This window comes from Gavia stellata, chromosome 3, assembly GCF_030936135.1.
Source record: "Gavia stellata isolate bGavSte3 chromosome 3, bGavSte3.hap2, whole genome shotgun sequence".
Classification (NCBI taxonomy): domain Eukaryota; kingdom Metazoa; phylum Chordata; class Aves; order Gaviiformes; family Gaviidae; genus Gavia; species Gavia stellata.
The window spans coordinates 53,029,094-53,046,454 of NC_082596.1; the positions used below are offsets into that span (position 1 = coordinate 53,029,094).

General features: G+C 36.6%; 1 protein-coding gene across 2 annotated transcripts in view; it reads left to right on the top strand.

Moving 5' to 3' along the window:
* Nucleotides 1–17,361, top strand: part of ROCK1 (Rho associated coiled-coil containing protein kinase 1) — a 90,227-nt gene that overhangs the window by 13,254 nt on the left and 59,612 nt on the right. The window lies entirely within an intron of this gene.

Here is a 17,361-nt window from a genome sequence, read left to right on the forward strand (position 1 = left end):
GAATTTCTATTTCCTGCATCTAAAATAAGGAAGTACTTCCCCACCTCTTGCTCCGATTTGTGGGTTTGATGGTGTGGAGGCAAGCTACTCCAAAGTAATTCTCCTTCTTGTTAGCCTTACATATTGAGTAGGTAGTATTTTTCTGTCTTAACAAATTCACATGCAACTATTACTTGCATTTTACTTTACTTCCGAAGGTGTGCTTCACAAGTTTCCAGGAAAGCCTTTCTGTGCAAACCTTCATTAATCACTTGAGATCATCATTAAATGAATGAATTGGCTAGGAAGAAAAGATTTGTGTTCAGTACATTCACGGTACTTTTATATATGAGACCTGGGCAAGCTGGAAGAGTGGACAAGTAAGAACAGTGTGAAGTTTAACAAAGACAGGTGCAAAGTCTTGCACCTGGGACGATGTAGCCAAAGAACCCAGTACAGGCTTGGATCTGTATGGCTGGGGAGCAGCCTTGCTGAAAGGAACCTGGGTGTCCTGATGGGCAACAAGAGTCAGCAGAGCACCACTGCAGCAACAAAGGCAAACAGGATCCTGGGCTGCATCTGCAGGGGTGTTACTCGCAGAGATGGAGACGTGATCATCCTACTCTGTGCTGGTCAGGCCATGCCTGGAGTGCTGTGTCCAGCTTTGGTTCCCACAATTGGGAAGGCTGAGGGAGTCACCCTGGAGAAGAGAAGGCTCGGTGGGACCTCATCACAGTATTCCAGTACTTAAACGGCAGCTACAAAGAGGATGGAGGATGGAGGCTATTTTTTTTACAAGGAGCCACATGGAGAAGACAAGGGGCAATGAGTACAAGTTGCACTGGGAGAGGTTTTGTATCTATATAAGGAAGAAGTTTTTTACAGTGCGAACAATCAATCACTGGAACAACCTCACCAGGGATGTAGCAGAGTCCCCATCAGTGGAGGTTTTCAAGATGCAACTGGACAGGGTGCTAGACAATCTCATCCAGGCTCCCTTTCCAATGAAAGGTTGGACCAGATGACCTTTTGAGGTCCCTTCCAATCTAGGCTGTTCTATGGTTCTGTGATTCTCAAGCTTTTGAGAAAATACCTGTACAATGTTTCACTGGTTGGCTTTCCCTTTGTCTTTTTCTAGGTTTGGTTTCAAAGCATCAGTGAAGTTCTTGAATCAGTGCAACAATCTGTTTGCAGCAGTGCTAGTTAAGGACACAGTAATTAAATATAGTATATGTACAAATTGCTTTCTCAGCTGTAGCTATCAAGGCCCCATTTTCTGAGGTGACACTATACAAGATATGATATCTATGCTGAGCAGCGCGGTGTTTGTGTCATTTGTCTTGTAGCATCAGATCCAGTCAGAATCAAAAAAAGAAACAGACTTGAGAAAAATCTCTAAATCTAGTGGCGTGAAGAGATGGAGGAAACTCAACCACAGAATGAATACACAACAAATCTAGCTTCTAAATGGAAAAAAATATAAATGGCTGTTAGATATTTTCTTAAAGATTTTTCATCCTAAATGACAAGTATAAATTGCAATTCTATCTGTATTTAAAAAAGAAAAACAATAGGAAAAGCAGCTCCTGTAGAGTTAATTTTTTCTTTGTGGCATTTAATACCTTTTAAGTGAAGATGAAGTCTATCTGGAAGGAGGAAAAAACATATTTCCAAGAGTTAAACCAGCAAGTACAAATTACCCATTTAGCTTAGCAGAGATCTTTTCCCAATCTAAGAGAAGCTTGCAAAATGATCAGGAGCTACTAGGAGTTCTTACACACGCAGTAGGTTTTGTCTCATTATGGCTTCAGGTGAGAAGTTACTCAATTAGTATATAACTCTCCAAACTAAGAATTAGCATAGAATAAAGTTTTCAGTAAATCAGATGTAATTATTTTCCATGAGTATGGCAGTAATACAGATAATTGGGATTATGAAAGATTGTTACTATAAACAGTCAACTGTAGACATGATTAATAGCAGGAGATGTATTAGATGAAATAAAAATGCCTCGGAAAAACTCAGTGGAAAGAGCAAATCAAATACTAGCTAGTGCTTTTGGTCTTTTCTTGGTTGCAGGTATGTAAGGCTATTGGCATCCTCCATTCACTTTTGAAGAAAGTAGCTGCTCCAATATCTCCAGTGTCAATCAGGCAAATTCAAGCTGTTACTGTGGTGTGGCAAGGAAAAGAGGTGAAATCAGGATATATTTTAGTCATCCTTTTACCATCAGCTTTCTGTTTGTATTCTGAACTAGTTAAAATACAGTGTGTTGGTAGTTGACTCTTGACAGAGCTGAAGGTGTAAGCCACGTTTATCTTTTAAGGCACTTAAAGGTAAGCCTTTCCCTTTTTACAGAAAGCAGCAAATTTATTCTGAGGATGGGATAAGAAATGTAAGTTATAATATCTTATTATTGGCTTTGCCATTCTTAAGATTTTACTGCTCTCTCTGCCATACTTATTGATGCCTTTGGCATTTTGGTAATTAAAAATAAAAATATGTCTTTGACATGCTCATGGTATGGAATGGTGTCTGGAACCAGAGTGAGTCAGGTTGTAGGATCTTCAGAAGATTTTCAGTTGTTAAGATTAACTTTTATGTAGAAACAGCATGTGAGAATTTAGAACTGCTCCACTCAGCTGTTTTTCTGAACTTCCTTGCTCTTGTCTTCTGGACAGCCATGAACTTTCATATTGGTTTTCAGAAGGAATAACTTGTCTACTCATAGATGGGTTTGGTCTGATTATCAAGTCAGATGTTAATCTTCTGCTGTATTCTTATGTCCTTACAGCAGTATGTACAAATAAGAGGTATAGTCAATGATATCGTGATATAGTCATCTTTCAACCTACATTCTCATTTATAAAAATTGGCTTTTAAATGAATCTATTAGACTGGACTAGGCGTCATCTTATCTTCCAGAGAATAAATGGATTAAGAGGTTTTTCAATGAGGTAAGATTATATAAGAGTTGAGATTTGTCATGTCATAGTTCGATAGGTAGAGAAAGGGACAAAATTATTAAGACAGGACCCGTTCACATGCTTGTCCCTCAAATCCAAATTGGAAGGAGCAAGAAAGAAAGCTCTAAACACTTGAAAGTGTTATGACCTTAAAGTTGATCTACAGTGATTCAAAAAGAGAGGAAGTTCAGTTCTTTTTTTATTTGCTGCAAGTCATACGATGTGGTAACTTGACTGAAACAAGTAAGGGGTTTTTTGAGTGTGTTTTACATGATACTATTAGATGAAATGCTCCATTGCTTGTCTTCTCTGAAGACTTTGTCTTAAGCGTAGAGCTTTGTATCATGAACTGCTTGTAATTTTTCAAGTGCAAATAAGTTTGTGTGTCTGTTGCAGTTTTTGGTCTTTCTTATTTCTCCTGCCAAGCAAACAATTTTTAAAATGTGAATCAAAGTGAAAGTGATAGGTCAGGTTTTTTTGATTATTTTTAAGGGTTGGTTGTTCGGGATGTGTAAATGTATGTATACAGAATGTATACACACACATACTTCCTGCTGTTCAACCTTTCCTAATGCCAAATTGTTGTGTTTTTTCCTTTTCAAAATCAAATTGCTTATCTGTAATTCAGAGTCTAGTTAACTTCAAAAACAGAGTTTACTTCAATGCCAGTGTGTTTTGTTTGAATACCACAAAGGATGTAACTGTTTTCTTAATTTCCTCTTAAGTCTCTGAGGCTAGGTAAGTATGTTCAGTTATAAAATGACCATTGTTGGTAACAAGTATCTGTTTCCAAAATGACTGTTTACATGCATGTACTTATATGCAGTTCTTCAGAAATTGGCTGGAAGTCCAGCAGGGACTTCTGGAAGGTGAACTACAGGAGGTCTGACAAAAGTATAATTCTGACTTCTTGAGATGATACTACTGCTTTTGAATCATGTTCTGGAATATGACTTGTTGATATTTTGTAGTATTTAGAAATTGGGAACCTGCTTTACTAGGTGTTCTACAAACATAGAGTTTATATGATTGGGAAGTAGCAGATACTACCTGACCTGACTGGACGTGGCTTTTGAACCACTGGTTATATACACGCACACACTAGGTATCACAATGTCCCTTAGTTCATGTAGATTTCCAATAAAGTAGTGCTTTTTTATGCCTTTTTTTTAATTGGACACTGGAAAAATGCTTTCATAAAACAAATAAATGCTGGGGGAAAAAAAATCATATAGAAGTTGGATGCAAGCCATACATAGCCTTTCATTAGCTTTTGTTTTATTTTTTAGAAAACATGTTTTCATCAGTTTTGCTCTCTGCTTCATGAGAAATTAAACGACAACTACTCAAAATGGTCTGTGGGACGGAGGAACAGAAAATGTAATGTTAGTGTGCTCTGATTTGTTTCATGGCAGGCTTTTATGGTGTGACAAAAATATTGCTTGCCCTCATCTCCTGTAGAGATTAACTTAATCACCCCAATCTCTGCCTTGCTCCCTTGTAAGGACAGGCAGGAGAGACTTTGACAAGATTTCATGATGATGGCAATGGTCCAGACAGCCCTGGCTCTCTTTCCTCTTGGGCTAAGATTTGTTTTCTTCCCTTTTCTAAATCTAAAAGAAAATCATGCTTTTGGAGGACATACATATCAATCTACTACATCCTCTTTGGCTGGGGGTGTTTTTCCCAAGTTCTGAAGTGATGTGGGGAGGATAGTATTAGGGAAGAGCTGACTTGCTCATTCATATCAATGTAGCTGGAAAACTTGGTGGAAGAGTTGTTTTTCAGCTATTTCTTAGCATTTTTGTATTTTTCATCCCTAGAATAGCAGTATATAAGCTTGGTGAAAATACCCAGTGTTCTAAAAGTTGAATAGGAAAAGTCTTACGAAGTTCTGCTGTCTGTGTGTCATGCTTGAGCAACTGTATTAGAAATGTTGGGACATACTTTTGTTTCTTGGTATATGAGGAAAACTGAAGCCATTGACTCCAAGCTTGAGTCTCAAGGCTTGAAAGGAACATAGAAAAACTTATTTGCATGTCCCTAAATGAACTTGCAAACCTAATAAATCACAACTTCTCTAGGCCCTTTTGAAATTAAAGGTGTTGGATCCTACTGATGAATTTTGTAATAGTTCCTTTCTTCCTCTGATCTTGAAATACTGTACTTGAAAATCCCAGGTAAACTGACTTGTATTCTTGCAGTGTTACATATGGTAAAATCCTTACTGTTTATTGTGTGAGAAACTTGCGATTGGAAAAAGCCACCCTAAGTTTCTGTGGACAACTTTGTTCTGTTCTGTCATTTCAGTACTTGAATATGGAACATGTTTTCATGTAGGTTTTTGATTTTGTAGTTACACCTCTCTGTTTCTTACATGCAGTCCAAAGCATTCAAGATTTTAGTCATGACTGTGCTGTGGTGTCAGAAAGGGTAAAAAGTGTTTAGAAGAGATTGGTTTTAAATACCGGTGAAGTATTTCTTGACCTGAAAGCAACACTATTAGTGGCTTGAAAACACACTTAAACATCCAGTATTAATTAAAAATTGTATTACTAATGACATTGTCTGTGCATGTTACTGTTTTTTCTTTAGGTGGATTTTGAAAAGGAGAGCATGTGTCTTTGTAACACCTTTTTTTAATTGCTTAAAAGTAGTGGGTAAAAACATGTTGTTGCATTAAATTTGCAAATTGACCTATACTGGATTCTGGAATCTGGAAAAAATTTGTTAGCAGAAGTGCTTTGTTCTATATTAGCAGTGCAAATCCCTGAAAAATGTGAAAAACTTGCTGTTTCGTTCCTGTTAGCAACAAAATCCTGTCAGTTCTTAATGCTTGGTGATTGAAGTAACTTGTCTGTATCTAGAATAATAAAAATTCCATGAGAATTACCTTTTTAAAAAACATTACTTTAAAATCATTCTTTATGGTTACATTTGTCATGGAAAAAAATATAGAAAAACATTGGCTTTATTTATACATAAATCTGTTTTATTGAATGTGAAGTTTTTCTTTTAATCAATACATGAAAAAGTCATCTATAGGCTTTGCTAGGGTTTGCATTATGAAACTGCATAATGATGCACAAATTCTTAAGTAGTGTTAAGTTCTTGTTTAGTTGCATATTTCAAATATCTGTTTGACGTGTGATTGCTTGCGGTGGAATGTTTATTGCAGAAAAGTAGCTAGAGCTCTGACAGGAGATTGCACAATCAGAGAAGTATCTCAAAGTTGATACTCTGCGCAGAGTTGTGCTCAACTTCCCTTTTTTTTGCAGACTATGGGTAGCATGTGACACCAAGGAAAGGTGTATAGTTTTACAAATTACTCTTTCAGTTTCTACAACGTGTTTTTAGTATAATTCTTTTATAACCTTCATTTTTGGACTTTTGTCATGATTATTCACCTCTAGTTGAAAAAGTGTTTTGACTTGTTCTAGAGTTTTAGGGAAGAATTTCCCTTTTGGTGGGGGAGATTTTGTGTGGTGTTTCCAGACTGCTGGAAAAATTATGGCGTTCTCACTCTTTCTTGGGAAGTTATTAATTATCTGTCCTCTCTTTAAAAAGTTAAGTACTTTCTTGTCTTTCAATTTGTTTAGCTTCTCTCTCCAGTCACTGTATTCTTTTTTGTTAGATTTCTGTGGGCTAGGTAATAGAGGTTTTTTTCATTGATGTAGCTTTTTGGAGAGTCTTTTCTAAAGCATAGTTACTGAACTAATATAATCTCCAGAGAATGAGCTATCAGGGCTAAAGATAGAACTTGCCTTTTTATTGTTTTATAGCTTATTGTTTATAGTTAACACAGTTTTGTTTGCAGCAAACATAATCCAGGTCAGGTGACAACAGGTGCAATATGACTGATGAGCTATTGTTGCTTTATAGAAAAATTAGTTGCCTTTCCACTGACTTACTGTATTGCAAACTTTGCTGGTAATGTTTTGGGGGTTTTTGGGTTTTTTTCTCATAGCAGAGATAATACTTTTCAGACAAAGATATAGTGGGGCAGCTAGAGGCAGCAATTTAAGCTATTGGTGGGAGAACTTGCTCTACTTCTACCATAATGTGTTAAAACAAGAGATCTGAAGTTGCTTTGCATATTAAACAGCTTTTACAAGAGCTGATGCACTTCTATTTATGTTGTTTGCAATAATGTGTTATGTTTCTTCTTATGAACATGTTGGTATCTTGCTAATTTCCATGTTGTCCAACTGACTAAAGTTTACTTCCTGAAGTCTGGCTTCATGGATACCTGCCTGGAAAAAAAAATCTGAGAGGCAGACAGCAATTTCCCAAACAATAGATGTGGAGGGGCTTCTGTTTCCTTTGCCGTATACCACTATTTCTTAATGGAGTTGTGCAGTTGCTTTCCTTTCATTGAAGTATTTACCCGATTCCTTCCAGGCTGCTGCCCAAATAAGCCTAAGACTTTTGAGCTGGGACTGGAACAGCTTCTTTTTATTCTTTCATATCTTTGATCTGTCTGTCTTCTATACCATTTTACTGAAGGGAAGTTACGTACCAGTATTTGCATCCACCGTGTTATGTTTTATCCACCTTACTTTTGTGTTCTAGTGAGTGTTCCTTAGAGTGTTGACTCACATTAGTCTAAATTGGTAGTTTTAAGTGTGCGTATGTTTAAAATGGCAATGTTAGGACTTCTAAACTAGAAGTGATAGATCTATATGTGCTGCCTGTGGAAGAATCTGTCCCCCCAGGATAACAAAGAAAGCTGTGGGGACCTCAAAGGAGTTTTGCTGATGTAATTTACAAGTGAGATTTGGCCTTTTTTTTAATTTTATTAAGTAGTTACTTTACATTTTAGGTGGGGGATCAGGGCTTGTGTTTGTATTTTTGGTGACTGTGATGACTTTGAGAACTCAGAAGGATGTGAGGCCACTTTTTTCCTCCATGAGTTATTTCTGTGGATAGTGTTACCCTGTCGTACATCGGGTTGGCTGCTCATCTCCAGCTGCAGTTGTTGCAGTAGATGGGAACTCTAGACCTATAAGGCACTTCTAATGCCAAGTGCTGAAGTCACTATGGAATGCTGCTTCCATGGTGATAAACATCAGTCAGTTCTTTAACTACCAGTACTCCCTCTTCTTTTAACACTATTTAAATATATATGCTTTAAGTGTACTTGTGTTCAACACTTTTAATACAGCTTTATTGAAAAGGGCTGTTTTAAGAAGCTGTACTTATGCTTTATTTAATCCTAGCATTGAGACCAAATACAGCTTGATAAATCATTTAAACCTGAAGTATGCCATCTATTTTCTTGTTTTCTACACACAAAAATATCAAGAATCTAGTTTATACAACTGGTTTAGTCTTTTTATGTAAGGTATTCTGCTGATGGCAGAATGTGCGGTGTTTGGTATAGAAGCTTTGTAGTTCGTGAAACTTGCCCACAGAGCATATCAACCCATGCAAGTGAACCCTTTTTTTAAGGAAAATAAGTTGCAAATATCCAGAGATCTCACTTGCTGCAAAATGAAATAATATGATTTGACTTAACAGCAATCAGCTTTTGCTACTGTTACACATCTCCCAGAACTATTTCCAACCAGTATCTATTGTAACTGTTTCTGCATAAATTTTACTGAAATATATCCTTGGTAATATTTCGGTCTATATTCTTCATCTTCCTTGAAGACACTGTTCTCTCATCTGATAGTGTTCTTAAAGATGTAATATTAAACGAAATTAATTCTGAAGCTAAATTGGAACAATAGAACATTAATATTATAAATTGAAGTTTGGATGTAAAGACTATTAGCCACAATAAAATACCCTAGTGTAGTGAAATTAGTGTTGTAATATAGTGTTAGAAGTTTGAGTTTGGAGGGAAAGAAAAACCCCACTGAAATGCATTGTCTGAAATGCATCTTCAGACAATGTGAACTTTCCATAATTTTAGGCATAAAATAGTGCCTTGAATAGGTGTAATTCAGAATGGATCTATGGATCCAAGGTTCCTGCATCTTGTCAGTGGACAGAGAGGGTTTCTAGTGCGAAGAAATTATGACTTGCCCTCAGTTTTAGCAGAAGCCTGAGGCTTGTAGGTTCTCTGAATTAGTGTGCTGGATACTGACAGTACTCTTGCATGCTTACTGTATATGAGTTGATTTCACAGATTTACACTGCATTTTATTTTAGTTTTGGTTTAGGAGATGTTTCAGGTTGTAAGATTCATTGCTGCAATGGAAAACCAGCAATGCCTGGAAAAGCTACATGCCTGTGAAAGAGCATTACTACTTCTATGTATACCTGTCTGTGGACTTGCACCTGAGGCTTCCTTCAGGGCTAATACGGATGTTAACAATATGAAGAGGTCTGTGGACTCTGGTGTTAGAGACAGTGTGTACTTTGATATATAGGGGTGTGTGTGTATCAATATTATTGATATATATTTTAATTTATAATTTACTAAGTCATGTAGTAAGTGTATACTCTAGGAATTTGTCAGTAAAAATGTTGAACAGTTGATGTTTGAACAGAATGCAAGTACACGTACTTACACATGTAACTATACAGAATGTGATATGGGTGAAGTTTGCAACTACACATAGAGTAACTCTTTAAAAAGGCTGAAATGAAAGCAATAAGCCATACTGCTTTCAATAATCCTTCCTTGAGGTTTCAAGATCTCCTTATTGAGATTTTAAATCTTTACTGAGTTAAACTCTTGCTCTTTACTGAGTTGAAAAAAACCTACTTTGTGAAAGGCTATGTATTTAACCTAAATTTGCACAGCTCTCTGAGTATTGCAAGATACTAAGAAGTAATGAGCTCTGTAGAATTGTATCATGCTGGCAAAGAGAATGGGCAATGAATCAAGTGCCTTGTACTCAGGATCATATGTCAGTTTGTATACTTTGCCTAGTTTAACAATCTAATGAAAATTCTTAACTCTGTCTACATTGACTTGCCTGCTTTAAAGATGAAGTGCTAAATTGCAGTTTTCTGGACAGCAAAATAAATGAATGTGATTAACTTAAAACTAGGTAGAGGGATCTTTTGTTTACTTGATTAGAGAGAGATAAATGTAGCACTATTGGCATTGGCCTGAAAGATGGCTTTCAAACAGTGTTCTTGCCTGAAACTAGTGAGTTGTATAGATCTGTTTAGTACTTATGTCTCACATAAACTTACACTTGCTCATTTAATAAAAAAAAGTATTAATGTTGGGCACTAGAGGAAAGTCCTGTGTATGTTTTTTTCCTTACCAATGAAGTTGCAGTAGGCTATTCCCTAAAACAGTAAGTATTAGTATTGAAGAGGTGTCCAAGGTTTTATCTTGGTTCAGTTAGTAGCATCAGAAAAAGTCTGTCATTGTCACAAAGGACTAATGGCTGCTGTGGACTGACTTGGAGGGCTGAAAAATGTGAATCATGCAAAGCTAAGCCTTGTAATGCGGTTGTCTTATCACTTGCCCCACTGGTAGGGAGTTAAAGGGTGTTTTCGGTAGGATAATTCACTGCAGGAACTACCTTTATGCAAACCAAAAATATAGCTTGGTGTTGTAGACAAAACGCAATTGTTTAGATTGGAAGGCACCTCTTAAGGTAGTCTAGTCCAACACCTTTGCTCAAGCAGGGTCAGCTAGAGCAGGTTGCCCAGGACCATGTCCAGTCAGGTTTTGAATATCAGATGGAGACTCTGCAACCTCTCTGGGCAACCTGTATTTGACCACCTTCACAGTAAAAAAAGTGTTTTCTTGTGTTCAGATGGAATCTCATGTTTTTTAATTCGTGCCCAGTCGTCCCTCTTGTCCTGTCAGTAGACACCACTGAGAACAGTCTGGCTCTATCTTCTTCATTCCCTCCCATTTTATACACATGGGTAAGATTCCCCTCTCAAGCCTCTCTTCCCCAGGCTGAACAGTTCCAGCTCCCTCGGCCTCATAGTATGTGAGATGCTCCAGTCCCTTAGTCATCTTTATGACCCTTTGCTGGACTCACTTCAGTATGTCCCTGTCTATCCTGTACTGCAAAGCCCAGAACTGGACACAGCACTGCAGGTGTGGCCTCACCAGTGCTGAGTAGAGGAAAAGGATCACCTCCATCAACTTGCTGGCAATGCTCTGCCTGATGTGGCCCAAGGTGCTGTTGGCTGCCTTTGCTGTGAGGGCACGTTGCTGGCTCACAGTCACTTTGTTGTGTACCAGGACCCAAGGTCCTTCTTGGAAGACCTGCTTTCCAGCTGGTCAGCCCCTAGTGTGTACTGGTGCCTGGGGCTGTTCCTCCCCAGGTGCAGGACTTCGCATTTCCTTTTGTTGAACATGATGAAATTCTTCTCTGCCAGTTTCTCCAGCCTCTCCAGGTCCTTCTGACAATTCAAAGATCTGATAATTCAAACAATTCAAAGAAACTTCTAATTTTTTTTGTGATGGAGTTGAGGTATTGCTTTTCATGTGTGTTTGAAAACAGGATGTAAAAACGAGCTTCTCACTTATAGCACTTAAATAGGCTCTCAATAGTCAATATCAATAGTCGACCACTAAATTCATTTATGTATGACAGGGCATTTTGACGAATTACAATGAACACATGAAAATCAAGGTCAGTCAGGTTTGTTGATTTAAAGTATGGAGGGAAGCTTTAGTACTATAGAAATAATTAGGAAAATGGCTACAACACAAGGACTGAAATATGGATAGTTAGAGTTGTAGATCTTAAGACTTACTTTGGTCTCTCCAAAAAAGGAAAAGTAGCGAAGACTTCAAACTTGGATAACTGCCAGTTGGTCCAAGGAATACAAATTTTATATGCTGGTAGTAGCCATTAAGGTTTTTTTAGTTCTTTGAATGCTAGATAGTAAAATAAACAAGTATCTCAATAACAAAGTTTCAACTGAATTTAATTCATTTTTCTTTATCATATGTTTCAACTAGATGATACAATGTCACAAAGAAATGTGTATGAAGTAAAAAATTCAAAATACAAAGACGCTATAACTGTGTCCTGGTAATGTATATCATATCCTATATTTTTTACTTATGAATCCTGAGATAATATTTTTTGCTGAATTCAAGTTGCTTGATGGACTATATTTTGAAATATCCTAACAGTAAATTTCACTATAAAATTGCATTAATAGTAATTCATACATTTGAATAAAACCAGCATTAGGTAATTGTAGTGAGTTTTGAGATTAAGGAATGTAGTTAGAGTGAGGCAGTCTAGTGTATAGTCGTGGTAGGACTGGCAATTTGATTCATTAAAACTTTGGAAATAGGTATATACCAAAATGTGAGGAAAAAATCCAATTAATAGGGGACTGCTTAAGTCAACTGAAGAAAATCGATACGTTTTAGAGGAATCTAATGAGAAGTTAGCATAACAGCCTGAGAAAATCAATGCTAATAGATTGTGTAGTTAATGTGTATGTTAGTTATAACTTTTATGTTATTGCATTCTGTATTTTTGGAAAAACTGAAGGGAAAGTAAAGGAAAAGGCTGTTGCAGAAATCTTTGTGCATATTTCTTCATAAAGAATCTTAGCGGAGTTTCCATACTGGAATCCTTCTTCACAGTGTTCATGCTGGAGGATCTGTCTCAAGCTAAAGTGGTACGTTTTTTGGACAAAATGACACAAACAGTAAGATTGCTGAGATTCTGAGACTGCTTGATAGTTATTCATCTTTTTTGTACCTGATTGTGTGTCATTAAGGCATGTAAGTGTGTGTATAACCTTGGTGCTTATCTAAATTAGTGCTTAAAACTGTTTTAACAACAGTAGTAGGGAAGATGGTAAACATATAGCTTTTTTATTATTTTTCCTATTGAAGAAAAAAATCTTGTGGATAATGCAGGACCCCCAGCCCAGTAGCAGAACAAGTGAGCCCGCAGGTGTTATGATGGGGAAGAGCTAACTTACGTATTGTGGAAGAAAGTCATGCTTTGCAAACTTAGTGGAGTTCCTTGAAGTAATTGCTGAGTATGAGGATAACAAAAAGCTTCTGAGGCTGTTCATTTAAGCTTTTTATCAGAACTAAGCTGCTTTGGGCTAGGCTTGTTTTGTGGATGAATGAATGGAGTGAGAGCTGGTGATTAGTTGATTCAAAACAGAGATCAGTAATGGAGTCTAACAGGGCTGTGTTTTTTCAGTCGTAAGTGATCTAAAATGGTGAATAATGATAAATTAATAATGATAGAGTAGTAAAAATTAAAGCTATAGCAAATCACAGAAGAAATTAATATTCATTGGTGCCTGAGTGATTAAAAGTGGTAGGTGAAATTCAGCATTGATGAATGTTGAGTGACTGCATGGGAGAAAACCCTCTCATCTTCCTGTACTTATGTTGTTGAATGTTGAACTAGCTTTGATTTATGGTACCTAGTTTTGTGAAAGAATCAATTTAGTACACAGTGACTATAAAAATTCACCAGATATTTCAGTTAATAACTTAAATTTTAATGAAGAACAGAACAGGAAGCGTTGTACTGCGTTGTGTACCTATGGTGTGCTCACAACTTAAATACTATTTGCAGTTTTCCCCCCGATTCAAAAAGTATATAGTAGAAATAAAAAAGCACTGGGCGGTGGTGGTGGTGGTGGGAATTAGAATAGCTTTCATACGAGGATAATTGGAAGAGAGATATGACCAAGGGAGAAATGATGGAAGTGTGTAAAGCTGTGTCTTGGGGCAGGTGGGTAAAGAGTCATTGTTCTGTTTGTGACTGAAGAATGGCAAGCTAAATGAGGTACACTTTCATGTGGCCTGTAGGCAGTGGAATTCAAATCTACATGATGCTGTAAATGCAGGAGATTGAAACAGGTACAGAAAACATTTAGACAAAATCACTGAAGAAAATTCTGTCTAGAGCTGTTAAGTATGACAGTGCCATTTCTGGCTCACAAATATACCAGAGCAGTACTACAATATGCTGGACTTGTTCATATCGTCTTTTCTAGACACCCTTATTGTCATCTCTGAAGGCAGGATATGAGTCCAGACTGACCCTTGATTTCACTCCATGTATCTATTCTTTTGAAACTTCTGAGTGTGGTGTAGTAATGAATGAAAACAAACCAATAGAATATGTGGAAATGTTGGTTTTGTATGGAAGAACCCTCTGCGCATTGTAATGGATCCCCAGTATGCCTCTTTTTAATTTCAGGATAAAATGAGGTATTTTAAGTATATTATGAAACTATTGATGATTTCATTAAACGAATGTGATACAGAAAAGACTATATCAGACCATGAAACTGTTTGAGTGAAGGACATTAGAAAGTTTTTTCCCCTGTTCTTTTTTTAATGACCTCTGAAATACTGTTAACCATGTAAGTGGAAGTCATATGTTTGCTTTTGTAAAACAATTTATTTTCGTGATCTAGTTTAACTATTAGCTTAAAAGGAAAATGTCTGTGTAGACCTCAAAGCTAAACAGGAAAATCGCTCTTTAATGACAGAATAAGGTAGAACTTAGTGTTAGCTGAAAATACCTTTAAGCTACAGTATGTGTTTCTACGAAGTACAGGATGTGCTGTATTTAAAGAAGATACATAAATATATTGAACCCATCCAAGTGGGGAAAAAATCCATCATAAAACTGGGGCCTTCTTATTTTAATAAAGCATATTAAACTATTGGATGTATGGTTGCCTATTATAATGACATCTTAGTATACTTTTTCTTTAAGAGGAGGAGGGTATGGCTACTATAGGTCTTGAAGGATCGATGTTCCTTCCTTTCTGTATTAGGAAAAAAAGTCAGATGGCATAGTGAAAGATTGAGCAAGATGGTAACAAGAAAGCTGAGAGATGAGTTATCTCTGCAGCCATGAACAATAATGATCGTGTCTCCTTTGATTGGGCCTTTACCCTTTTTCTCCTAACCATTATTGCTAAAACTCCGTAGTGTATTCCCATCTCTGTGACCTGCGCCACTTTCAACTGGCATTGCCTTCTCACTGTTGAGCTTCTGTGCTTCTCCTCCCTGCTTGTTCACCAGTGATACTGCTTAAAATAGCCATGCTTCTGTGTTTCCCTTTGTACTGGGACAGCTTGTAGTGTTCGCCAGTTCTTCTGGTTTAGCTAATGCAAGTGAAATAAAAAGGCTATTCCGTGTTTTATGTTATACACTAGGTATCCCAAATATTTTACTTCCATTATTGACAATCCTCTGAAATTCCCTTAAACTTGGTCTTGTATTTGCAGTCCAGCATTAAAATAATGCCATGCTGTTTTTTTCTGCAGAAACATGCTTCAGTTGAAGAAATTAATGATTTTGAGAGTTAAGGATTTACAAGTCTTAAATTATTATAGGGACACCACCCGCACCCCTACCTTTTTATAATGAAGGTTTTGAACCACGATAGTTTCTCCTCTGGATACTGTAGCAAAGGGGAGCTGATTAAGCAACTCTTGGCATGCAGCTTCCTTAGATGTTGTTTGCATGATTTTGAGGTGTGATTTGAAACGAATGTGAGATCAATAGCTTGAATCTGTATTTCAAAGGGTTTTTTAAGTGTTTTACTTGAAATGTTCATATCTAAGATCTGAAAGGCAATGTTTTCATGGTGAATTCTGAATTAAACTGTATTGAAATTTGCTTTTGCCTGTTAACAGTGAATCTGTATAGTATTTTTAATCTTTATTTTAGAGCTTTTAAAAAGAAATATAACAGAATACCCAACATGCCTGACAGACCAACGAAACCGTGACACTTCCTGTACTTCTTGCTTTTTTCTGCCTAGGCTTATATTATTTTGAAAGAAAAAATATGATACAGAAGTAAGACTAATGTTAAAAATTTGTCAGTATTCCCATTTGTCCTATATTGTTGTATTCAGTGTTAAAAATCTGCCCTCCTCTAAAGAAAAAGACTGACTTTTGGCTTTTGAAGCAAATCCTGAAATTAAGCAGGTAATAGCACTGCCCCAGACCAAACCAGGATTTTGAGAATTTTGGTGTACTTTGGCTTGATGTGTGGAAAAATTTTCTGTTAGCTGTGTCCCTGGACAAATTGATTGACTAAACAGATTTGAAGGCCTAAGGGCAGAGTGGACCCCAAACTTTGGCAATTCATCAGTATCACTCATCTGCTTTTGAAAATCCCTGGATGACCTAGCAGCCTCATAGATGGTCTTTGCCTACTGCTTCTCACAGCATGAGACTCAATGCATAGAGCTACCAGTGTACTTTGTACTGCTGTACCAGCAGTTATCATGGTTTCTCTCTTGAATTTACCAATGAATTGAAATTCTTTAGTGAATTTCCTGGATATTTACTACATATCTTTGAAAAAGGTGTCTTTTAGTAGGTTACGAAGTATTTCTTGCTGAGTTGCACTTACCCGGCATAGCTTTATTGCTGCGACTGTCTTGAGCCCAGGTTGTTGTTGGCCTCTTATTATCTTTATTACTGACCCATTAAGTATATGGTCAGTTATGTTTTTCATTGCCATTTGCTTTCCTTTTTCATGATCAGTGTAAGTCCGAAAAGATGATCCTTTAATATACTCAAGGTGCAAAACCTGACTTTAAGTGCTGTGAAAATACTGTGATGCTTTTTGTGATTCTTACCATTTCCACTGTAACATTTCTTAGTTCAAACTAAGCCACTGTATGGAGAGGTAACTTCAAACAGGAATGTTTTTATGAAATTAACAAATTTAATAACATCCAGCCTTTAAAGTAATTCTGATTTATCCTTGTAGTTTTACTTTCTTACCTGTTTTCAAATTCTAGCATGATTTTTCTGCTTTTTCTCGTTATATCTGAAGTAAATAATTTCTATTTCACATACTTCAATGCCTATAAATAACTTTGATTTTGATAGCATTTGATTTTTTTATAGCTTTGATTTTTTTCTATCTATATATTTTATGACCTTCCTCTGTATTTTTGCAGTTGTCACTTAAACATTACCTAGTTAAGAAAGAAGACCTCCCTAATGCTATTTGATTCTTCATGATATAATTCCATAGAATACTTGATCATTTTTCATTAGATACCATATCTGTGGTTTTCAACCAAAATATATGGTTTAGTTTTTCTCTGAGAAGATGCAATCTGTGGAAGAACCGTCTATACCTGTTGTAAAATTTAGACTTAATCTTTTAAGCTGGGAAGTTTATGGGACTTAACAAGACCTTAAAACTATCTTTGTTGTATATTTCTGTTGGGTTTTTTGGTTGTTTTTGTTTTGGTTCATAGGGAGGTATTCTGTGGTAGTAATGCCAGATGGGCTTGTGGCTGTTCATTCCTAGATTTAAGTTAGAATATATAAAGCCAGTATCTTGTTCATGAAAATTCCTCCTGAATTCAATGAATAAAATGTGGGGGTTGACTCTTGGAATTAAATTACCATCATTGTCCTGTTTCCCGGTTGCCATTAATTTCATGTTCAAGTGCCCACTGTGTGATATGTTTTGACTTTTTAATATTATTGAACTTCATTAGAA